The sequence below is a fragment of the Chiloscyllium plagiosum genome, unplaced genomic scaffold (genome assembly GCF_037043375.1).
Source record: "Chiloscyllium plagiosum isolate Xiang-an unplaced genomic scaffold, Cpla_swu_hap1 HiC_scaffold_10, whole genome shotgun sequence".
In the NCBI taxonomy this organism is placed as follows: Eukaryota; Metazoa; Chordata; class Chondrichthyes; order Orectolobiformes; family Hemiscylliidae; genus Chiloscyllium; species Chiloscyllium plagiosum.
The window spans coordinates 60,777,860-60,797,168 of NW_028270148.1; the positions used below are offsets into that span (position 1 = coordinate 60,777,860).

General features: G+C 40.1%; 1 protein-coding gene across 2 annotated transcripts in view; it reads left to right on the forward strand.

Moving 5' to 3' along the window:
* Nucleotides 1-19,309, forward strand: part of sptbn1 (spectrin, beta, non-erythrocytic 1) — a 292,639-nt gene that overhangs the window by 33,313 nt on the left and 240,017 nt on the right. The window contains exon 2 of one of the 2 annotated variants that reach the window (XM_043695960.2): nucleotides 3,930-4,004. The exons of the other annotated variant lie outside the window; for it this stretch is intronic. The gene's annotated coding sequence lies outside the window, so the exon portion shown is untranslated. The remainder of the gene's footprint in view (nucleotides 1-3,929; nucleotides 4,005-19,309) is intronic. 2 annotated transcript variants of the gene reach the window in all.

Sequence of the window (19,309 nt, forward strand, 5' to 3'; positions counted from 1 at the left end):
AGACTGAACTCTCTGGGAGAGAAAAAAAATCACCTAATCTTTGTTCAGTTGAGAAAGTAGCAGTTTTTCAGCAGAAGCAAAATATTTGTGCCTTTGTCATTTTTGAATGAATGCTCCTTCCTCAACTGAGATAACAAAGTTTTGATGATGTTTCCAAAACACTGCAGCAATTTGTGTGTTTTTCTTAATTGCCTCAAAAACGTTCCTTGGCTTTCTTTTGGGTTATTTTCATATGTGCAGGAACAAAAATTGGAATTATATGTTTGAGCTGTTGAAGTTTACTCTGAAGCACAGTGTTGAAAAGGATTTGACTTTTGCCATCTCAGACAGTGTACTAAACTACGCGTTCAATATTGGAAAGCTTCTTACTATTTCTCGTGTAGAAAATTGTGCGTAATCGCATTTTTTGATACTTGGCATTCCAAATATGCATTAGATCATGGGTGTATATGTTGGCTAGATTAGAACTAGTGATCGGAATGTGTCCAAGGAGTGATGATGGATGACAATTTCATATTTTTTTTGGCATTATAGTGACAGAATACAACTGCCAAATCTGTACCATAAACTGAATGCCTTGAATTCTTTGTATACTTGATTGTTTTTACACAGGGATGAAGTAATTTACAGCTGTTAGTTTCACCTCACTGTGACCTACAAAAAATAGTGCATCTTCAAAATCTTTCTCACATAAGAAAATGTGAATTATGAGCAAGAGTAATCCACTTGACCCTTCATGCCTGTCTGCCATTTATTAAGGTCATGGATTTTCTGATTGGTCCACTTACCCTCCTATTCTCCAGTAGCCCTCTGCTGCCTTGCTTATCTCCTTTTTCCTTAAAAATGTTCGAAGAATCTGCTTTCACTGTCTTTTGAGGAAAAGGGTCCAAAGATTCATAACATTCTGAGAAAAAAATTCTCTTCATCTCTGTCTTAAATGGGGCGATCCCTTACTTTTAAACTGTTCTCCCATAAGAGGAAACCGCCTTTCCACACCTACTCTGTCAAGGCTATCACAGAGTCTTGTGTTTAAATCAAGTCACTTCTTACTTTCCTAAACTGCATCGCGTACAAACCTAGCCTGCCTGACTATTCCTCATAAGAAAACACATCTTTTTCCAGGAATTAGTCTCGTAAACCTTTGCTGATCTGCTTCCAATGCATTTACATCCATCGTCAAATAAGTCGATCATTACTGTATCCATTATCTCAGATAAGGTCTCACCAATGCCCTGTATAAATGAAACATAACCTCCATACTTTTGTATTCACTACCCTTCACAATAAATAATAAGATTCTTATTCTAATTATTTGTTGTATTGGCAAACTAGACTTTGTGAGTCATGAGCTAGGACATTTAGATCCCTCTGTATCTGAGTTCTGCAGTCTCGTCTTTTAAATGATATGCCTTCTTTTATTATTTCTGCATTTTGATCTCACTTTTTCCCACATTACTGCATTTGCCAGGCTTTCCCAATTCACTTGATCTATATTCTTCTACAATTTGTTGTGAGGATTTTTTTGAAAAGTAATAAATGAACGTTCTTGCCCAATACTTTGGGCGGCACGGTGGCTCAGTAGTTAGCACTGCTGCCTCACAGCGCTGGGGACCCGGGTTCAATTCCTGCCTCCGGCAACTGTCTGTGTAGAGTTTGCACATTCTCCCCGTGTCTGCGTGGGTTTCCTCCAGGTGCTCCGGTTTCCTCCCACAGTTCAACGATGCTCAGGTTAGGTGAATTGGCCATGCGACATTACCCATAGTGTTAGGTGCAGGGGTAAATGTAGGGAATGGGTCTGGGTGGGTTGCTATTCGGAGTGTCAGTGTGGACTTGTTGGGCCTTAGGGCCTGTTTCCACACTGTAGGGAATCTAATAGAATGAGCAAATTTCCCTGCTAAGATATTGGTCCCTTTCTAGTTTACGTTAGACCCGTCCCTTTTGAACAGATCTGTTCTATCCCAAAAGACATTCCGATTGTCCAAAAACTTGAATCCCTGAACAATACATCAGCTCTTCAGCCATTTATTTTTCTCCTTTAGCTTTTGTTCCTTCCTTCATTTGAGTTTGGCATTGGGAATAAACCAAAAATTACTACTTTTAACGTTCTACTTTTTTAATCTTCTACCTAACCTCTTAAATTCATCTGTACTGCTTTAATCTTTTCCCTAAGAATGTCATTCCTACCAATGTTTCTTTAGATTAGATTACTTACAGTGTGGAAACAGGCCCTTCGGCCCAACAAGTCTACACCGACCCACAACCCACCCAGATCCATTCCCCTATATTTATCCCTTCACCTAACACTATGGGCAATTTAGCGTGGCCAATTTACCTAACCTGCACATTTTTGGACTTTGGGAAGAAACTGGAGCACCCGAAGGAAACCCACGCAGACACTGGGAGAATGTGCAAACTCTTGAGGCGGGAATTGAACCCGGGTCTCTGGCGTTGTGAGGCAGCAGTGCTAACCACTGTGCCACCGTGCCGCCCACACTGTGTACAATAATTTCTCGCTTCTCAATCTTGCCTTTGACAATATGCTTGAAACGTTTAGCAACATCCTTAATTCTTGCATCAAGAAAGGTACAAACCATCCTAAATTTACGCTCATTACCCTGACAGGAGAGTCCTCTATAACAATAATTCTATTAAATCTTGTCAAACTCTGCCTAACATAAGAGTCATTCCAAGTGTCCGATAACTAACCGGCCCTTCCATTTTCCTCAGGGAGACTATTTCCTTCAACAGTTCCAAAAACTGAAAGTCATCTCAGCTATTTGCTGTAGACCCTTAAAAGCTCATTTTTAAAAAAAAAATCAGTTTTTAAAAAAAGTTTTTTTTAATGTTGATGAAACAGAATGGAAACAAATCCTATTTGTAAAATATAATGACTGCAATAACTGTTTTTAAAAAAAAGTAATAAATCTTTAACTAAGTCTGCAATCTCAGGAGCAGCTGCAAGATCCATGAGAGACAGGAGAAATGAAAATGACTACTGAACTAAACGTTGTCATTTCACCTTTCATGCATTAGCAAGAAATATTACTAGGATCAGCCAGTGTGTACTTTTACTCCTAAATCCCACAAATCCTAAACATGACAGGTGCACTTTGTTGCCACGTATCTGTGTGCTAAGTTCAAAATCGATGCATTATACTGTACTAAAAGATAGAATCCAAAATTGGATCTTTGTTCAGTCTCTGAATGCAAGATACATTTTACTGGAATTTTAAAATGCACATAGGTGGTGACAATCCTAATTGATTTTTTCCTAAAATTAATTTGTTTGATGTGAAATGACTGTAGTATCTTAAACAATTGAAAAGGATAACCTATGGATGTCCATGTTTGACGATTTGGAATGTATTGTGGTAGTGACGTATGACTGTCACAAAAAATGAACATTCCAGCCTTCTCATAACTGGGTATCTAGCTTTTCATTTGAAGTAACCTGAAATGAATTGTTGCAATATTTGGTCTGGAAAATTTGCGTATGTGGTCTGAACTTGCCCTTTGTGTAATGCCATGCACTCTTGAACTGTGGAAGATGAGGAGGCCCAAACTAATGTTCTGACAACATGAATTCAAATTCTACCAGGGCAGCTGATGGAACTTCTGATCCAGATTTGTTTTCATTTAAAACTATTCTTAGTAATAGCGACTGTGAAACAGTTTTTTGATTGTTGTAAAAGTCCATCTAGTACATAATGTCCTTCAGAAGAGGAAATCTACCATTCTTATCTGGTCTGGTCTACATGAGACTACATACTGACAGCAATGCCCAAACCCAAGAAGGAATTTTAAAAAGTAGTGATAACTCCTCTTCGGGGTAAGTTTCGGAAGTATTGTTCAGGATTTATCATTGTGCATTACTGGCAACTGTGTAATAACAATTGGCTAAAATGCATTTTGCATTCATTGCTTTTTAGAAATCGTATTGGCAATAAGTCTCAGCTCCTGCTTGAACATAAAAACAGCAATACTTGCTTTACTTGTTACCAGTGGTAAGTGAAAATATCAAATTTGAAATGAAGTTTTAATTCAATTAATCGTTTAATCCAAAGAAGCCTTTTTCAGTTTTTCATGTACTTTATAACATATACTCACAAGTGCAATGCACACTGTTAATGATCATGCCATATTTGGATCCAGGGCAAGGTGATGGAAACGTTTTTCACCAAATGGGTCTTGGTGTTAAAATTTTGCAAGGCAATTGTATCTTACTAGGAATAACCTAACTGTCATGAGAAGGAAGAACAAAGGCATGTAATTTTTTTAAATTAAAAGACGTTTTTTCTTCTCTCCCCATATTTTCATATTGTGTCTTCATCTAACGTCTGCATTTAAAGTGAGCCATTCAACATGATTGCTGTTGAAGTCCTAACTATTTGGCATTCATGCATTAGGCATGTGGAGATTACATTCTTGGTGTGTCATATATCCATTCAATAAATGTGTAATCATAATCTATATCTGTCACTCAATACAAAATAGCTGCATAGCACTTCAGGCAGGATTTGAAAATTTATTTGCCAGTCTTCCTGTTGTACATTCCCATATATTCTAATTACAGGGTTAATACTTTTATTCTCATAATTTTATATATAATGACTGATCCTTGTCAAACTGGATAACTAAGACTAAGAATGAATGTAATTCATTAGGTTTCAGGAATTGCTTGTCTATAATTTATCAAATCCATTTCCATTCCATAAATTACTCAAAGTGCTTTTGTTAAACGTCAGCAACTTTATAGCAATGGTAAAATGTTTGAAATTCATTACTCTGATCCTGGGATTACTTTCTCTAGTTTATTTCATACTAGAAACTAACTGTATTTAATGAACCTCTGGACTTTTGCTGGCCTGAATACTGGCTAATATGAAGTTACTTTTAAAGTTTGAGTGCTAAGGTCAGTCTGATCTATTTCACAATTGGACATTTTCTCTTGCCAGACAAAGGGTATCAGTTATAAATGAAATAGCTGCCTATCTCTCCATACTCTGTCCATACTTCGGAAAATCAGATTACAGTTCTATGATTCTCCTCACAGTAGAAGCTGAAATGGAAGGATCCTCCTCAGAAAGCAGTACCATGCTGATCTGAGGCAGCAAAAGAGCTTCACTGGGACTGCTTGGAATCACTGGACTGGGCCATATTCAAGAACTCAGCAGACAACCTATATGACAACCTAGTACGCCACCATTGTCACAGACTTCATTAGCAAGTGTGTGGGGGACTGCATGCCAAAGAAGTCAAGTTATGTGTTCCTCAACCAGAAACCTTGGATGAACTGGGAAATCCACTGGCTACTGAAGACCAGGCTTGCACCATTCAAGTTAGATGACCCGGACCTATTTAGAAAAGCCAAGTTATCAGAGATGTCTAGAGGCAGTACTGGACCAAGTTAGAGACCCAAACCAATCGTACAGACTCCCGCTGCCTTTGGCAAGGCCTGTACAACATAACGGGATACAGAACGAAGCAGAGCAAGGTTGTAGACAAAAACCCCAACCCTCCCTGATGCGCTCAATGTTTCTATACTCAGGTTGAGCAGAATGCCAGTGGTGCGACATCACCTGCTCTGACAGTCGCGGATGCACATGTTCTGTCTGTCTGCGGATGACAGATCAATCTTCTGAGAGTCAACCCAAGGAAAGCAGTAGAGTCCCCCGGCCATGCACTTATATCTGGTGTGGACCAGCTAGCAAAGGTATTCATGATATTTTCAATTTCTCCCTGCTCCAAGCAAAAATCCCCACCTGCTTCAAGAAGATACAAAGCTAGGCTATAAAAGGTGCTGTTGTGATAAAGTGGTAGAACCCCTTCCATTTGGGCCAGAAAGCCTGGGTTGAAGTCTCATCTACTTTAGATGTGTGTCATAACATATCATAACACACATCATGTTGAGGTTTTACAGTATGTTGGTGAGGCCTGTTCTGGAATACAGTGTGCAATTCTGGTTGCCCTTTTATAAGAAGAATACTATTAAATCAGAGAGGATTTAGAAAGGATTTACCAGGATATTTCTGGGAATGGAATGGTTTGAGATATAAAAATAGATTAGAAAGGCTGGGACTTTTTCAATGGAGCTGAGGATCTGAAACCTGAATATTGGTAGATAACTAGTTATTGTCAGGAACAAACCACTTAATACATATTCTTACTAACTTAAGTGGCAATAAAATGGCTTCTTAATGCAAATAATATGACAAAATGGCTTCTCAGCTGCAAATTGACAATTCGGCTTAAAACTGCATAAAATGGCTTTTAACCTTGCTAAAGCTGCATAATTGACTTTTCCACAGTCTGTTTCAACAAAGATTAGCAGATAATGGTTCCTCTACAGCACAGAAATAACTAGAATAGGTAAGACACTATTGGCCATCCTAACTGACCTTCAAGTGCCGGTGCAAAAACTTGGTTCGTGAGATAAGAATGGCTTAAGTTTTGGAAAACAAAGTTGGTTCCCAGGAAATATCATGGGACTGAGTTGCTGTCAATAAAACCATTCCGTTAATTAATTGGTACAATTTTGGCCTGTACCTCTCTTTAAGAAAAGTATTAAAATGTCTTTGTTTTAAGCCATGTGCCTCTGAGGAACACGCAAGTGTTTAACCTCTGTGTTTCTGGATGATGTGTGCCTGGCTGTGTAAGAAATAAAGTGTAAAGTCTTAAAGAACCAGACGGATTGCGAGTGTTTATTGACCGATCTCGGAACAGAGAGAGACCCCCGGGGTCCAGATCTTCAGAGCGTTGGAGGTTGACTGGGTGACCTTGTTGAGTTTTATCAAATCATTAGTAACATAGATAAGGTGAATGACAAAGGTCTTTTCCCTAAGGTGTGGTAATTCAAAACGAAGGGACATATTTTTAAGGTGAGAGGAGAAAGATCAAAAAAAGGACATGAGGCAACTTTTATACACCAAGAGGGTTAGTGTATGGAATAAACTGCCAGAGGAAGTGGTGGATGTAGGTACAGTTACAATGTTTAAAAGGCATCTGGATAAGTATGTGAACAGGAAAGTTTTGGAGGGATATGGGCCAAACGCAGGCAGATGGGACTAGTTTAGCTTGGAAACATGGTTGACATGGACTAGTTAGACTGAAGGGTCTGTTTCCATGCTTCGATCTCCTGCAATTTGCCTAATGGTGAAACAGGTCCACAGTGGATGCCATTTCCCTCTCCCTGCATTTATCCCTGGAACATCTGGATAATAAGTACACCTGTCAGGCTCTTACTCACTGACTACAGCTCTTCCTTCAACACCATAATCCTTTCCAGACTAATCTCAAAATTCCGAGATCTAGGTCAGCTCCGCCCTCTACAACTGGACTCACTGATTCCTGACCCACAGACTGCAATCAGTGGAGCTAAACAACAGCACCTCTTCCACAATAATCCTCAACATTGGTACCCTGCAAGGATGTGTTCCCAGTTCCCTACTGTACGCCCTGTACTTCAATGACTTGTAGCCAAGTTTCAAATGAATGCCATCTACAAGTTTGTTACCACCATGGTAGGATAGAGATCAACAACGATGAGTCAGAATACAGGAAGGAGATAGAGGGCTTGGTGTCATAGTGCAATGATAACAACTCTCAAAGTCAGCAAAACAAAAGAACTGGTCATTGACTTCTGGAAGAAAGAAGGAGGACATGCCCCTTTCTACATTTGTGGAGCTGGGATGGGGAAGGTCCTCGAAGTGATGATAACCGACCATCTGTCCTGCCTCCCACATCAATACGACAGTCAAGACAGCATAATAACGCCTCTTCTTCCTCAGGTGACTTAGGAAATTCAGCATGTCCATAAGGACCCTTACCAACATTTACAGCTGCACCATACAAAGTATTCTATCCAGGTGCATAACAGCCTGATACGGCAACTGCTCTGCCCAGGACTGTAAGAAACTAAAGAAAGTTGTAAGCTCAGCCCAGGTGAGCTAACTGAAGCTAACCTCCCATCCATGGACTCCATTTACACTTCTTGTTGCTTTGGAAAGGCTGCCAAGATCGTCAAAGACCCATCCCATCCTAGCAATGCTCTCTTCCAACCTCTTCCATCAGGCAGAAGATACAGAAGCTTGAACATACACACCAACAGGTTCAAGAACAGCCTCTTCCCTGGCATTATTAAACTGCTGAATGGGCCTCTCTAACTTCAAATAATATTGATCTTGCTTTGTGCCTTGTATGACTTGTTCTGCTCTAAGTACCCTATGATCCTAGTGGTGTGCCACAAGGATCTGTTTTGGGACCACTGCTGTTTGTCATTTTTATAAATAACTTAGGACGCAGGCATAGGTGGATGGATTAGTAAAGTTGCAGATGACAAAGTCAGTGGAGTAGTGGACAGTTTGGAAGAATGTTACAGGTTGCAGGGGGACTTGGATAAACTGCAAAATTGGGCTGAGAGGTGGCAAATGGAGTTCAATGCAGCTAAATGTGAGGTGATGCACTTTGGGAAGAATAACAGGAAGGCAGAGTACTGGGTCAATGGAAAGATTCTTGGTAGTGTGGATATGCAGAGGGATCTTGGAATCCATGTACATAGATTCCTGAAAGTTGCCACCTACGTTGATAGTGCTGTTAAGAAGGCATATGGTGTGTTAGATTTCATTTGTAAAGGGATTGAGTTCCGGGGCCACAATTTCATCCTGCAACTATACAAAACGCTGGTGCGACCACACTTGGAATATTGTGTACAGTTTTGGTTGCCATATTTCAGGAAGGATGTGGAAGCATTGCAAAAGATGCAGAAGAGATTTACCAGGATGTTGCCTGGTCTGGAGGGAAGGTCTTATGAGGAAAGACTGAGAGACTTGGGTTTATTCTCATTGGAAAGAAGAAGGTTAAGAGGGGATTTAATTGAGACATACAAGATAATAGAGGATTAGATAGGGTCGACCGTGAAAGTCTTTTTTTCCTAGGATGATGACATCAGCTTGTATGAGGGGGCATAACTACAAATTGAGGGGTGATAGATTTAAGACAGATGTCAGAGGCAAGTTCTTTACTCAGAGTGGTAAGGGCATGGAATGCCCTACCTGTCAATGTAGTCAACTCAGCCACATTAGGGAGATTTAAACAATCCTTAGATAAGCACATGGATGATGATGAGTTAGTGTGGGGGGGGAGCTGAGAATAGCTCACAGGTTGGCGCAACATCGAGGGCCGAAGGGCCTGTTCTGCGCTGTATTGTTCTATATTCTATGATCAGTATATCCTTGTGTGCTATGATCTGCCTGTACTGCTCATAAAACAAAGCTTTTCACTGTACTTAGATATTTGTGATTACAAAACATCAAATCAAATCTAGAAAGCAATGATTCCCTTTTCTCAACCTCAAGACTTTTATACCTATCTGGGTAGGAAATTATTGAAGTATAGAAGGTCATAACTTGGCCTGACTCTTCAAACCGAAAATAGTAACCAGAAATCAACCTGGCTGAAATAACAAGATTATCCTTTGATCAGTGTTTAAATTTGTTTCCTTAATGTAAAATAAGCTATTCAGTGAATTGTTCAATTTTGATACATGTATTAATTTTCAATTCAACGTCAATGTTGTGGGCATCTTTGAGGCTGATGTGCATTATCGATTGCTAGTTACTTACTTGAGTGAGTAGTGATAGGAGGCTTGCTTGGTCGTTTTGGAGAAATGTTAAGCTTTGACTGTGTTGGTGTGGGATGAGGGTCCTGTTTAGGATAGACTGGGTAAGAGTAATTGATTTCTTTCTCATAAAGGCAGTTGGTTATGATCATTATAACATTTTGATCACTTCATTGTCACTTTTACTGACACCATCTTTGATTTCTAGATTTTTAACATGAATTAAAATTCTTAACCTCTGTTTTTATCTCAAAATCACTGGATTGTCAGTTGAAGCCTCTAGGTTCCACATCTCATAACATTCCCTTGTACCTGTTAACTTGTTAAGATATTCTTAATTTCACCATAAGTTAACATTCTCTCTTGATGGCGATGGCCATTGCCTTGCATTTAAGTGATGTGAATATTCCTTGCCGTGTTTAAGCCCAAGCCTTGATGTTGTCCAGGTCTTGCTGCATTTGTACATGGACTGATTTCGTATCTGAGAGTCATTAATTATAGTGGACATAGTGCAATTGTCATCAAATATGCCTATTACCAATCTTATGATGGAGGGACAGACATTAATGAAGCAGCTGAAGGTGGTTGGCATAGGACATTTCCCTGAGGAACTCCTGAGAGGTGTCCTGCAACTGAGATGACTGGCCTCCAACAGCCACAGCCATCTTCCTTTGTGCCAGATATTGACTCCAACCAGCTGTGAGAGTATTCCATCTGATTCCCTTTGATTCCAGTTTTACTAGCTCCTCGATATCAAGGTCAGTCACTATCACCTCACCTCTAGGATTCAACTCTTTTGGCCATGTTTGAACCAAGACAGGAATGAGGTTGGGAACTGAGTGGTCCTGATAGAACCCAGTCAGAATATCAGTGAGCAGATTTTTGCTGAGTGAGTGCTGCTTGATAGTAGTATTGCTAACACCTTCCATCACTTGACTGATAATCAAGAGCAGACTGAGAGCAGTAATTTTATCTCTCCACCCTGCAGGCACTCTGCTTCTATTCCTGATGAAGGGCTTTTGCCTGAAACATCAATTTTCCTGCTCCTCGGATGCTGCCTGACCTGCTGTGCTTTACTAGCACCACTCTGATCTAGACACTGAGAGCAGTAATTGGCTGAGATGCATTTGTCTTGCTTTTTGTGTCCAGGATGTATCTGGAAAATGTTCAATTTTGTCTGGTAGATGCCAGTGTTCTAACTATGCTGGCTAGGGAATGTGGCTAATTCTGGAGGACGTCTTCAATATTATTAACACAATGTTATCAGAGCCTTTGCAGTAAGTATCCAGTGCCTCCATCCATTTCTTGCCATCACATGAAATGAATTGAATTGGCTGAAGGTCGGCACCTATGATGGTGGAGACTGTGGAGGAAGCCAAGATGAATCATCCACTTGATGCTTCTGGCTGAAGATTGTTGTGGTATCTTTGGTATATTTGCATGGCTTTTCCCTTTGTTTATGATTAAATGTTGGAAAAGAATGTATGAAAGGGTTTGTTTTAATATTTTAACTATGTAAAGCTATCATTAATTTCAAACTGGAGTTGAATGACAAATTTGCAAGCAATAATTCTGTTATTAATGTTGCAATTTTTAAAATAAACTGTTAAATTAGGTAAATCCCAAATTAACCCTTTAGGTTTAGGCTCTGAAAAAACCTATTTCTTCCAGGCTTTGGGCATCACCACTAAAATCTTTGGAGGTCCATTGAAATTTTGAGTAATGTACAACTCATCAAGGTCAGTGACAAAATGGGAGCAAGTGAAGCAACATGGCTGAACATATGGAACATCTCTCCCTTCTTCAGTGGCTTGGTGATCATGCAAGTTTATGACAATGGCAGTGTGTACAACCCTGAGGTCCTAGTTATCACTGAAGAAACTCAGCAGAACGGTTTTCCGAATGGAGTTTGCAATATGGCCATCATGTGCCTGCAAATTGGTTATCCAAACATTATCTCTGTACCACATTCCATCATCAACAGCTGCAGGTGGGGGCAGCCTGAATTTGCAGAACGTGTCATGAGTCTGCTGATGTCACTGTATATTTTACTGTATGTGATTTGTTTTTTTGTAGATCAAAGCCAAAATATTATCTTTTGGTTTCTAACCTTGCCAATTGTTAATCTTTTGTTTCTGGTCATGTGATTTTTTTTTTTGGAGAAAATATTAACAATTTAGCAGGAAGCTGGTTGGATCAGCTCAGTGCAGTTAATGTCATTATTGGCCACCTTCTGTGTTGACTTGAAATGCCTGTGTCAGTTAATCAATTTTAGTATTTACATGGCAAAATAAATCTGCTTTTTAGCTAAAAGAAATCACTGGCTCCCTATGGATTTCCATTAAGTTGTAGAATAGTCCTTCCAGAGGTTCAACACAGTGTGTTTAATAGTAATAACAGAGTTCTGTTTCAACAATCCCTTACATGTAATTTTGCAACAGAATTAGGTTCTTCATTCCACACCTTAACTGAGTTAAAAATCACACAATACCAGGTTATAGTCCAAACAGGTTTATTTGAAAGCACTAGCTTCTTCATCATGTGGTTCACAGGAACGGCGCTTCAAAAGCTAGTGCTTCCAAATAAACCTGTTGGACTATAACCTGGTGTTGTGTGATATTTAACTTTGTAAACCCCAGTCCAACATTGGTACCTCCAAATCATGATATCTTAAGTAATTATCCCATCTCTAAACTGCTTTAATCTGATTTATTCTGCTGAGCAGAATACGCTCAGAGATCAAACATTGCACAGTTCTGCTCCACATGATTTGTTGAAACATCTGGTAATGCATTTGACAGAGAAAGAGGTAGATCTTACAAAAAAAACTTGCATACATTTTAATTCCTATCAACAATTAATTGCATTTCAAGTTGAGAGCCTTGACTCATTAATAGCATTTCACCTCTGACCCCAGGGCATATATGTTCAAGTTCCTTTCCATTGACCATATAATCTAGGCTGAGATTTCAGTGGAGCATTGCACAAGTACTTATCGGCAAAGTTGAGGCCCTTAAGGCGAAATGTGACTGTGGCAGCCTGTTTTCAAAAATGACAAGAAACACTGAATAATGGTTAACAGTTACTTTTCGTATTGAAAGACGATATACAGCCATATTTCCAGGGGTAATTTCAGAACCACTTTTTTTAAATGACTTGGGCTTTAGTAATGTAGCACGCAATTCCACAATTTGTAGGTGACAGTTTGAAAGTGCTGTGAACTGTCACAGAAATAGTGACGGACTTAAGGGAACTTAGACTGGTGGAGTGGTTAGATAAGTGATAGTTAAAATGTAACCAGCAAAATGTGGCGTGATACGTTTTAGTAGGAAAAGAAAGGAGCAGAAATATAAACTGGAGAGAACATTTCTGAAAGGAATAGAAGTTTGAGTCTGTTCACCATGAAGAAATAGCAAGGCATCTAGATAGAAATGGTCCTATTGGGAAGACGCAACATGGGTTCATGAAGGGCAGGTCATACTTAACTAATGTACTGAAATTCAATGAAAATATGAGCACGGTGGGCAGTGGGGACCCAGTAGGTGTAGTGTATCTAGATTTACAAAAGGCATTTGACCAAGTGCCACACAAAAGGCTGCTGCATAAGATTAAGATGCAAGGTGTTACGAGCAATGTATTAGCATGGGTAGAGGATTACTTAACTAACAGGAAGCAAAGACTGGGATAAATGACTGCTTCTCTGGTTGGCAATCCGTGACAAGTAGTATGCCTCAGGGATCAATATTAGGACCACAATTATTCATAATTTTCATAGATGATTTGTAGTTGGGCACCACACGTAGTGTGTCAAAGTTTGCGGATAACACTAGGATAAGTGGTACAGCAACGTTTCAATATACTTTAATTGCTGTTTAACTGTGTGCATCTATAAAGCCTAAGATCCCACCTGCCCTTTAAACACCTTTCTCAATCTGGCTTCAATGATTAGTGCACATGTACCCCAGACTTTTAGAACATAAGAACTAGGAGCAGGAGTAGGCCATCTGGCCCTTTGAGCCTGCTTCTCCATTCAATAAGATCATGGCTGATCTTTTTGTGGAGAAAGTGAGGACTGCAGATGATGGAGATCAGAGCTGAAAATGTGTTGCTGGAAAAGCGCAGCAGGTCAGGCAGCATCCAAGGTACAGGAGAATCGACGTTTCGGGCATAAGCCCTTCTTCAGGAATCAGAGGAGGACTTAAGCATAATGTAAAGCATAATGGAAGCTGTTAAGCTTAATCATTCCTGAAGAAGGGCTTATGCCCAAAACGTTGATTCTCCTGTTCCTTGGATGCTGCCTGACCTGCTGCGCTTTTCCAGCAACACATTTTCAGCTCCGATCTTTTTGTGGCCTCAGCTCCACTTACCCGCCCTCTCACCAAAACCCTTAATTGCTTTACTGTTCGAAGCATTATCCATCTTAGCTTTAAAAACTTATTGAGGTAGCCTCAACTGCTCCACTGGGCAGGAAATTCCATGGATTCACAACCCTCTGGATGAAGAAGTTCCTTCTAGATTCAGTCTCAAATCAGCTTCCCCTAATTTTGAGGCTATGCCCTCTTGTCCTAGTTTCATCTGCCAGTAGAAGTATCCTCTCTACTTCTAACTTATCTATTCCCTTCATAATTTTATATGTTTCTCTGAGATACCCTCTCATTCTTCTAAGTTCCCATGTATATAGTCTACTAAGTCTCTCCTCATATGCCAATCTCTTCAACTCCGGAATCAATCCTCCTCTGCATCCCCTCCAGTGCCAGTACATCCTTGCTCATGTAAGGGGACCAGAACTGCATGCAGCACTCTAGGTGTAGCCTCACCAGCACCTTGTTCAGCTGCAACATAGCCTCCCTGCTTTTGAACTCAAACCCTTTACCAATGAAGGACAAAATTCCATTTGCCTTCCTAATTACCTATTGCACCTGCAGACCAACCTTCTGTGATTTATGCACAAGGATGCACATGTCCTTCTACAGAGCTGAATTTTTTTTTACCATTCAAGTAATAGTCCTTTTTACTGTTATTCCTACCATATTTATTAACATGGTACTCCATTGGCCAGATCTTTGCCCACTAACTCAAACTATCTATGACCCTTTGCAAAGTTTCACAGTCCTCTGCACACTTCAACTATGAGGGTAGATTGGAGAAATTAGAATAGTTTACTTAGAGAAGAGGTTGAAATGTAATTTGTGAGAGGTGCTTAAAGTAATGAAGGGTCCACACAGAGCGTTTGAGAGGCAGAGGCTATGTATTTAAAACGAGCAACTAGAATCTGGGATGCATTGCTTAAGAGTGTTTTGGAGGAAGATTCAATTGTAGCTTTTGAAAGGGAATTAGTTATGTATTTATTAAAATTTAATATTAAAAGAAAATGTGCAAAGGAAGGGAGTGATCTAGTTGAATTAGTCTTGTAGACATCAATGTTTTGAATTATTTCTTTTTATACTGCAACTATTCTGTGATTCATTTCTTTCTCCTTTGCATTGTTTCATTTGAGAGGTGGCGCTTTCACTGCATTTCCTGGATGGAATCTGCCCATAGTTACTGGCATACTCTGGGGTGGCTTCTCAGCCACAAATGATATGTGGATGGATTCAACCAATGTTAAATGGGAAGTAAGCTTCAACCAGAGCATAGTGTGGTGAAAGTAATGTGAAAATAGAATATGCAAGTTGATTTCTTACATTAAGTGCTCTTTAGTTATTCATTGGATGTCGATTGCTTGCAATGTCCTAAGAAATATGCTTTGATGTAATTTGATTTAAATTATTCCAATTTCTTGCTTGCTTGGTTTCCAGTGGTAGCATGGAAAAAATAACTTTAGTATATTTGTAAAAGTAAGGTTAGTTAAATTCTAGTATGTTGTATGATCCTTTATTGCATTATGTAAGCATTTTAATGTCAACATCCATGAGAAAAAGTTGTAAGAAATAGGAGTACATTTTGAAACCTTGTGCTTTACTTATCATGCTTACTTCATATCCTGGATTCTTATAAAGATAGAAAGGAACATAGGAATTGGGAGCAGGAGTAAGCAATTCAGCACTTCGAGCCGCTCTGCCAGTTGACATGATCATGGATGATCTTATCCTGGTCTCAGTTCCACTTCCTGCCTGTTCTACATATCCCTTTATCCCCTTTTCAACAGAAACATTTTTTTTTTCTTGAATCTGTTGATTGATTCTGCCTCCACTGCATTCTGGGGCAGTGAGTTCCACAGACACTCAATCGTCTGAGAGAAATAGTTTCTCCTCATGTCAGTTTTGAACTTAAGTCCTCATCCTATATCTATGACCTCTTGTTTGAGACTGTACCAACGTCCACTGACATTTTATATACCTCAATCACATCCCCCCCACCTCATTCTTCTGAATGGCAGCAAGTACAAGCCCAAGCAGTTCAACCTTGCCTTGTATGACAGCCCTTTCATCCCTGAAATCAGGAACTATGGCCAAGCACTTGCCAAATTGAATATTCTTGCTTTGGCTTAACATTCCAAACGTGAAGAAAATCCTTTGTTAACAAACAAAAATAAAACTCATTCCATGAGATTTACAAATAAGTAAAATATATAAAATTTGTGTGGAATACATGTTGTGATGAGTTTTGACCTTCGTCCTCAAAGGTGAGTGCATTAGATGATAGTATGTGCTGAATGAATTAGTATTACTAACGTTGTGTGTGGTCAGAATAATATGTAAAGCATAATGGAAGCTGTTAAGCTTACATCATCAACACTCAATTGAGATAAGGAAACTGGGTTAATGATTAACTTTTACAAAGAATACATTGTCCTGATTTTTTAAGGAATTGAAATTTAATAGAACTACGAGTGTTATAAATGATAATTAAACATGTCTAAATTATGAGACAAGTTCAGATGTGTAATGGTTCCCTCTGCACCAACTAGCTGTTTAAAGGAATCAGCATTGGATTTTCAGGTGAGGTGCTTTTAACTACTTTTGCTGCTGCAGAGTGAGTGAAGGTAATGTTTCACTGTTGTTGGAGGACTTCAGAAAAGTTTCTGGAGTCAGGGAGTATTACTGAATTTTCTTTGGGAATTTAGGAGACCTGGCAGTAGAAAGCCTGTGTTCAGTAATGGGAGTTATACTTGCAGCATCTCTTGGGCTGTGTGAAAGGGACAAGGAGCATAGGCAGCAGAACTGGAAAGCTGTGAGCAAATTTGAGAGCAGTAGGATTATTTTTAAAAAAGTCCATGAACCATTTTCTCCATGTCAATATTAGCCAAGTGTTCTAAGAAATTACGATGTGAGGAGGTGACTAGGTCTGTAGATGAGATAGTGCAGTTGGCACAAAGTTAAAAATCACACAGCACACAGGTTTATTTGGAAGCACTAGCTTTCGGTACACTGCTCCTTCATCAGGTGGTTGTGGAGTATAAGCTAATAAGACACAGAATTTATAGCTAAAGTTTACAGTATGATGCAACTGAAATTATATATTGAAAAAGACCTGGATTGTTAGTTAAGACTCTCATCTTTTAGAATGACCATGTTGGTTTCAGTTCTTTCATATGTAAATCCCAGAACTTTATTTCAAAGTTACATTCTCAAGTGAACTTTAGCAGTTGGTGCCATGTCAGCCCAGATAATGCTTTGAAGGTGTAAGGTGCCTGTGTGTGCCCCAATGTTCAGACTGATTCTATTTCTAAAAAAGGGATTTACAGAATCTTACATGAATTCATGCAGTTTTTGTGCAAAGTAAAGTGTAATTCTGCAAGTACAAATTCACCCCACAAACTTGGGGGGGTGGTTTGAGTGTCTGTGAGAGAGTGTGTATGAGTGAGTGTAAAGGGGTATAAAACTGAGAGGGTGCGTGTGTGGGCGTGAGTGGGACTATACATGTAAGCATATGAGTGAGAGCTTGTGTAGTCTGTAGGTGTGTGTGTCTCTCCTGTAGTGTAACATGAATCCAAGGTCCATAGATTCAGGACAACACCATACAACCTTGTCGTGGCATACGCTGCAAGATGTGTCAGATTGTCAACACGGATACCGCCATTACACGTGGGGACACCACCCACCATGTATGCGGCAGGTACTCGGGTGACTCAGCCAACGTTGCCTATCTCATACGCTGCAGGAAGAATGCCCGTGGCATGGGACATTGGTGAGACCGAGCAGCGGCTTTGGCAACAGATGAATGGACGCCGCACAACAATCAACCAATAGGAGTGTTCTCTCCCAGTCGGAGAACACTCAGCAGTCTTGGACCTTCGGCTGACCATCCTCCAAGGCGGACTTTGGGACAGGCAACAACGCAGAGTGACCAAGCGAAGGCTGATAGCCATGTTCGGTACCCATGGGGATGGCCTCAACCAGGTGACTCCATGCCAATCTTAGCCTAGTGTTCTAAGGAATTACAATTTGAGGAGGTCACACTACAGGTGACCCTACTGTATTACATACACTCTCTCTCTCACTCTAACACTAACACACACACACACACACACACACACACACACACACACACACACACACACACACACACACACACTAGACCCATACACTCATGCAGACCCTCTCTTATACACAAGTTCTCTCTGATACGCTCACACATGCACACCCACACCCACACTTACACCCACACCCACACATGCGAATGATGCACCCCCATCATGAACAAAACGTGTGCCTACAGCAAGAACTATAGTGCCACCAGTTGGTGCAGACTTGTGCACGTCTAAAATAATGGTGCTGCTGCCGGGACTGGTTGGGGGTATAGTGGTTGTGATGAACTCAGCTAGGTGGACCTCATTTACAACCTCATTGGGGTTGTTAACCTGGTCCAATCAGGGAGCCTGGCTGACAGATATAGACAGGACTGTCTTGCCCTTTGATGTGAAGGGCAGTGCCTATCACTGGCTACTCAGGTGTTTTCCTGTCTTCCTGGTGGTGGAAACTGAATAAAGATTTGTGCACCTTGTGTCTTTCACTGTGTATCACTGTTGCGCACATACACACCATGAGTGCTGGGGAAAAAATAAGCACTACTGCAGTTAGGCGGTAGTGTGGGGAAAAAAGGAAAAAAAAAGGAGATTCACACAGCATTAGAAAGAAAAAAAATAAATAGGAGATTCACACAGCGGAAAAAAAAATAAACAGGAGTGTCAGAGGTTCTGTTCACTGTGAGAGCCGGCTTTGAAAAGCCAGACCAGTATCAAATATTATGCCCGTGTAAATAAAGGGTGACTTGGTGATGACCTTTGGAGTTATTTCAGTGGCGACAAGAGAAAAAAATACGGTCCTGAAGAAATTCATTCGCAGCAGTCGGCTTTGAGCGAGCGTAAGCATTTCTGGCATCATGCTGTTATTTGGGAAGCTTGACTCCTTTGATCCTGCCATTGAAGACTGGTGTCATTATGCAGAAAGAATGCATTTCTTTTCCAGGAAGTTGACATTGGGGCAGATGAAAACCAATGAGTAACTCTCCTGACATCTTGTTTGTTTGGAACGGTTAAATTGCTCAGCAATATCCAAATCAGAACCAATCAAAGTAAACATCTAGTTAAATGGTCACCTGATGCTAATGGAGGTTGATACTGATGCAGTTGAATCAGTGATCGCAGAACCAGTCTTTAACAAAATTCGGTCTGGTCTCCAACTCTTAAATTTGCTTAAGACCTTGGCTACACTGACAACCTATGCCAGGGAACCTTTAAGATTAAGGGAA